Here is a 6,798-nt window from a genome sequence, read left to right on the forward strand (position 1 = left end):
GGGTCCGATATTGCAGCACTGCTGCAAAACGGGCCCTCAGTGACAAAACCAACCCACCATGGCAAGAAAACCCGCCTGCACCCCTCCGGCCCACCTGGGAAATGCCAGGTGCCTGCTACAGCTAGTCCGGCCCTGCAGCCAAGCACCATCCATGGACACAGCCAGCCAAGCACCAGTCCACGTATAACGCCAGCCAAGCCTCACTCCACACACACTATCAGGCAAGTGCCAATCTACATACACCGTCATCAATCCCGAGTCTACCCACACCATTAGCGAAGTGCAGGTCTACTGACACTGCCAGCAAAATGCCAGCCAAAGGTCAGTACACGCAGAAAATCAGCCAAACTCCAGTTTACACAGACACGCAAACTTCCCTGGTTTCCAGTGGTTTTCTGCCCCCGCTTGGGTATAGAAGAGGTTAATAATATCACAGAAACAGCCAAAATGTGTGCCTAAAAAAATGGAGCGACCCTTGCCTATGGGGCTTCTCACTGGCATGTCCATAAACATATCCCTGGTGCCTAGTGGGCTTTCTGCCCCCCAGACTATTGCCCCCATCTGCCTCCTGAGGGAGGCGGATAGGTTGTGGCAATTTTGTTTAGGGAGTGGAGGCATTGGCATGCCCATTTTGGGCAGACCCCACTTCTACCTATAAAAAAAAAACAATGCCTGTGGCCTAGTGGGCTTTCTGCCCCTGTGGGGGCAGATGAGGGGCTATTGCCCCATCTGCCTCTGTGGGGGGCAGAAAGACTGTGGGATTTTGGTGGGGTTTTGGCATGCCCATTTTGGGCATCCCCAAGATACATTTAAAAAATCCTGGCGCCTAGAGTGCTTTCTGCCCCCGGGGAGGCAGATTGAGGGCTATTGTCCCCATATGCCTCATAGGGGACGCAGAAAGGCTGTGGAATTTGTTTGGGAGGCTGCCAGCATTGGCATGCTCATTTTGGGCAGCCCCCTATGCATAAAAAAACAATCCCTGGAGCCAAGTGGGCTTTCTGCCACCCCCCTGAGCACGTAGGAATAAAAAATGAAATAAGCCTTCCGGCTCATTTCAGTTTTGGTTTCACTGAAATGATGACAGTGTGACGTGCTCGCTGATTGTTATTTCAGGGGGGAAAAGCAAACAACCTGGGGAGCTGGGGCAGCTCTTCTCCAGCTCCCGAAGTTGTTGGGGGGAAAAAGAAATCCATTTTCAATTGGCATGTGCGAGGACGGAAGGAAGCCATCCTGCGCACACGCCCACCATGTCTAAGTCCGGCTCCCGGATGTCCTGAACAGTGAAAATATTAATAAGTGCTACATTTGTTTTAGGAATAGCTAGAGAGATGGTTCAAGTAATCATTTGAATGGAAATTTAAATTTACTATTTTGGAAACAATACCTTTAGAAAGTTGTCATTTTCCTGCCTAAAACCAAAAGGCTTTCCTGCCAGTGTACAGCTGTTACCAGACCATTAATGGCTCCCCTACAGTGAGTTGTTTTGCTGCAGGACAGTTGACAAATGGCTCTGGGTGTTTGAAGTGGTAATCCTCCCTTGACAGGATGGTTTGGGACTATTTCCAGCCCCTTCCTGAGCTTCTAACAGTGCCTACCTCAGATGAAGCTCACACCTAGGCCTGCCTTTTTTCTCTCTAGTTGGGCTTGCACCAAACTCAGCGTGAGTATGAAAACTGACTAGAGCTGATTTAGGGGGTGGACAAAGGCTTGACCTCTAACAACAGGCTGGCACTGGCCATAACTCTAAACCCCACAGACCTCTCCTCAGAACATTCCTGGACCTGTGAAGATCAGAAGGACGACTGCCCTGCTGTCTGAAATCTGAAGGAAGACTGGACTCCAAGGATCAGTTGGTCACCCTCCTCTTCCATCTACAGGGACACAACAAGCTTCCAGAGGCCTCTCTCCCTGCAACTGCCCAGCTGACCAGTTCAAACTTGACTAGTCCTGGTCCATGCTGCTGGCCTCCGTTAGAGTTGGTCTTAATGCCCAAAAGGTGCCTTCTTGGATATGGACCTTTTGCTGGTGTTAGAATGTATACCTCCTATCTCCAACCTGCAAGGAGTGGACCTTAGAATCGTTTTACCAAGTATCTGCCTGGAGAACTGTCTGAGACCAGGATCACCATCAAAGCTGTGGGGAGCCGTCAATGTTAGATACTTAGTTGGCCTCAGCTTGCTAATTTGCCCTGCTGAAGTAGATATGACTCCCAGAAAAGATTTTAAGTCTGAATGTAAAAGGACTTTTTCAGGACCAATGCTGAGCAGCATTCAATTGAAAGCGATGCCTTATTAGACACAGACTTTCGACTTTGTCCATTTGGAGCTTTCACACCTTTGTCGATGATCGTGATGGGGCCCCATTTTCAGCAATCTGCCATTGTCAAGCTCCACTTTGGACCCATTTTGCAACTTGCCCCGCCGACGACTCATCTACGACTACTTTTTCTCCAGAGGAGTTTCAAAGGCAGAAGATAAACTTTAAACCAGGATGAACCTGGTCCATGTATCTGACCTGCACTCATTGTGGTTGTCCTTGACTTTTGGTTTTGATCCGGTCTAGCGCGATCAGATAACTGCGGTTGACACTTTGTGCTTTTTCTCTTAATTTTAATTCAAACTTTTACAATTCACATCTTCAGTTCTACTGATTGTATTTTATTTGTCGTTTACTTTTTTAGAATATTCTCTAATTATCAAAATTGGTTAGGGTTTTTTCCTGTGCTGTGATTTCACTTTATTAAGGTTTGACTACTGCATAAATGCTTTACACAATGTCTCCTCTAAGTTAAGACTGACTGTTTTGTGCCAAGCTACCAGAGGATTAAGCAGGTGTTTTTTAGCGACTTTAGTGTGTTCACCCAGACAAAGATTGTGATTGTTATTTGAGGTTGGTCTCTAGCCCATCGCCTAATGCTCCAAGTTCTTACAGAGTTTGTGTGGCATTTCCCCCTCTTCACCCCATCCAAGTGGCTAACAGAGCAAATATCAGACGTTTATCACACTACTGCAGTTGAAACACAAAAGTACCATCTAAACTCTTTTTTATCCACACAACAAGATTAAAAAAAGATGTCATAGTACTAGAAAATCTGCTGCCAGGTTAAGGACTGAAAGTTAGAAGAAGAGGGAGGTCATAAAACACAGCGGCCAGCAGTATGTACATTCATCCAGTTTTGATTCTCAATGAAGTCAGTTGAGAAGTTATTAGTTACACAGCCATCCTTCCGGCTGAGGGATAGAAGCCTGGAGGAATACAATTATGGATAATTGCCAGCCACAGATTCAACTGGTTACTCAAATATTAAAGAACAGGCCCAGCTTTTTACATATAATTATTTCAAATGATACAAAAGATTTAAAGGGTACAAAATAGGACTATGACATAGACATCGAAAAACAAGCCTGCCTACTTCTCTGTAAACTCCCCACAAATATTCCCTTCCACAAAATCCACTTTCAAAATGTTTACTCAGTTTTTGGTCTCTACCAGGTCTTTTAAATGTATTTGCTTTAGGTTTATCTATTTTATTTCAAGTGATGGAGGAAGGTTCCTGATGAGGTGGATCTTTTGTAATTGACCAGTTAGGGGGCAGAGAAATAGGAAGGGAGAGGTAACTGAAACCTGGGGCTCGTGGGCAGGTCAGCCAGATCAGAAAGAAGCAGTGTAACAGGGACTGGAAGTGTCCCACTCAGTCCACCAGAGAATACTTTGCAACCACCAGACTCATACAACTATACACTGTACTTCATCCAAAATGCAGTTGCATGAAGGGAGGCACTGATGTAAGGATCAGTGGGCTTTAATATATAATCACATTAACATCAGTGCATGTTTTAGAGTTGTCTTAAAACCCGACCACTCCCTTTGAAGATCTCACCGGAGTACAAACGTCTGTTATTAGAGAACACTCTCCTAACTGAGAAACACACCAGCAATAAAATGCAATGTAAACTGTAGCTACTGCCCTTCAAAAAATCACAAAATATCAAGGGGATAGCTGTCAATGAGGAAGCAGGAGTGTAAGAAATTGAGTTATTAGCGGAGTGGGTGAGAGCCCCACTCAAGTAATAGGTACAATCTTTGTTAAAGTGAACCACAAAGGTCACTAACTAAAGCTGTGTTTAAACCCTCTGGTTGCTTGGCACAAAGCAGTCAGGCTTAACTTAGGGGCAATGTGCAAAGTATGTATGTAGCACTCAAACCGCAATAAGGTGATAACACAACACAAGAAAAATCTCACACCTTCGAGAAAAATAGAGTAAGTTTGACCAAAATGGCAAAAATGGAATCAATACGATCCAATTTATGAGCTTTAAAATGTTTAGATGAAAATAGCTCCAAAAGGGGCAAAGTGTCAACTCCAAGTATGTGGTTGTGCCAGACTGGGACAAAGTCAAAAGTTCCAGCCGTTTCAATGGAACGTGGGCTGGATACAGGACCAAGTTTGGCCTGCTGGGAGTTGTACTTTTCATCCTTGATTCAAGGTCTGCGTGGAGTGGCTCTGTGAGGCTTTGCGTCACTCATCGTCTAATCCATTGAAGCTTTCAACTGCGCATTAAGGCAATGTGGCACTTTGCGTCAGCCTTCAGGTAGGTGCATTGGGACGTCACTCTGTGTTAGATCTTGTACAGCTTTCAGATGAGTTTGGTGCAGCATACCTCAGCATGTCTTTGCGTCGCTCGGTGTCAGTCTAGGGTGAAACCTTCATTTGAAAGCTGCACAGCTTAGTGGGGATTTGTATGTTCTGGTCCTTTTCTTATACTTGAATGCCTTTTTAATTGGTGCCCTAGATAAATAATTGTTTTGCCATATGTTCTGTACCCTTTTGGATCTCAATCTGTTCTGTGCCTTGCTGGATTCTTTATATCATAGCCCCCATTCTGGCTTGGAGAAATTTGTGTGTTTCATGAATGTGCTATACTTGGTTATGGAACTCTTTAGTCCCCTCTATCCTCCTGAACAGGAGATCCACTCTTGTGATGTCAATTCACCAGATATCTATAGGTAAACAATTGAATACTTAAAAAAGCTGTCTGCTTGATGAAGATTTTTGTCATTCTTTGGGATACAGTTTTTTTTTAAACTTTCTCTTTATCAATTCTAATAAAGACATATGCTTTAAAAATTCCTTGGAGGACTAATGCACAAATTTAAACCCAAGCATGGGTCAGAGATAAGATCGGTTTTGTTAGAAACAGCAAGATATCAAACAGCACAATCTCTACGAATACGACTTGCAACAACTGCCACATTTGGCTCTCTTTCAAAAAGAGGACGTTTATGCCATATTATAAAGTGATGCTCCAAGACCCTGTTAATTTCTAACATTATGCTGTTTGTTTGCTATTATTGATAACTCACTAATCCTGTTGTATGGATTTTGAGCGGATTGCTATCTACTGAATCATTACAAGAAATAACACTCTCTTCCAGGTTGGTTTACTGTTGGTTGAGGGAGTTACGCCCTACAGGTAAAGGGGCAAGAGCATATCTTTCTTTGGCCTTGAGTTATAAGGTAACAAGCACACATAGTGATCATGGAATATGTTATTTAGTGAGGATTCAACTTTGGAGAGTGTTGTGAATGGTAGAATCTGAGTGTTGCTTGAACATAAAATACCTTGAAAAAACAAGAGACGAGAGGCAGTGGGCAAGAAAATCAAGAAAATTAGTTGTCGCCTCCTCTGTCTTCATAGTTTCCACCATTCGCCCTCCTATGTCAGAGATGCAAGTTTGGGCCGAAACAATGTTAGTACGCTCTATGATGAGACAGCTTAGTAGACATTAGATATTACCTATCGCTAGGTTTGTTCCCACAGTGTTCTATTCAAATCATTAGATCAAGCTCTCCACTCCATTCACCAATGGCAGTAACTTTGTCCTTAGCCCTTCATTGTCCATTTGAGGCCACGGCAATGCATGGTCCCTGATGTGCCCTTTCCCATCTTTATAGGCATTCCTACATGTAGGGTATGTTCCACTCGAGATATCCTCCTCCATGCCGTGTGCAGTCTTCCCCTATGGCCAAGGTCTATTGTAGTGGTCTTTTCCCTCAATACAATGGGCTAGCTGGTGACAGAATGGCCATGCGCAGGTCTTGCCTTCCTCTCTGGCCACTATCTCTGATGGGGTCAGTCTATCTATATTATGCGTTCGGGTGGAGCAGCGTATGTCTTTGTTGCCTCTCCCCTTGTGCGCGTGCAAAGGTTCCATCCTGTTTTTCCAATGTCTTGGTTGTGTCAGCACCAGGCTACCATGGTCCCTGATTTCCCAGTCAGTACTTCTTCTTTGTTGAAAATTTGGTGAGGCTCGGATCCCAGCCAATAGCCTCCAATCTACTTTTACCTCTAACTCTTACGCGATCGGTGCCCAGTGCCTCAGTGTCTGTTTTTTAAGGACTCTCTGGTTTCGATCTAAATCACGGGAAAATATACAAGTGGGTTACTGTTTGTAAAATGTAATTATAAATTCAGCGCAATGTACAGATGCATCAGCAATTCAACATTTACATTTCATAAACACAAATAACGATGCATATAAAGTGTAATTTGTCAATGAAAGCAGTATCTGAACGATATTGACTCCTGCCATCAATTACGGTTGGTGAGAAAGAGCAGCATCTTCATATGAAACATTGTGTTGGGCCATCAACAAAAACCCAATACTTAAGACAAAACATAGATTGCAATAATTTAACAGCAGCACAAAATCACACATACACCTTACATCAATAATCTTACCCTGTATCACACCCAGGGCCAAGCGTACCATCTGTATCACACCCAGTGGTCCATG

At 43.9% G+C, this 6,798-nt stretch overlaps 1 pseudogene; it reads left to right on the forward strand.

The window, feature by feature from the left end:
- The first annotated feature begins 690 nt into the window (after positions 1-690).
- Positions 691-805, forward strand: LOC144783558 (small nucleolar RNA SNORA17; annotated as a pseudogene).
- The last annotated feature ends 5,993 nt before the right edge of the window (positions 806-6,798 follow it).

The sequence above is a fragment of the Lissotriton helveticus genome, chromosome 9, assembly GCF_964261635.1.
Source record: "Lissotriton helveticus chromosome 9, aLisHel1.1, whole genome shotgun sequence".
NCBI lineage: Eukaryota > Metazoa > Chordata > Amphibia > Caudata > Salamandridae > Lissotriton > Lissotriton helveticus.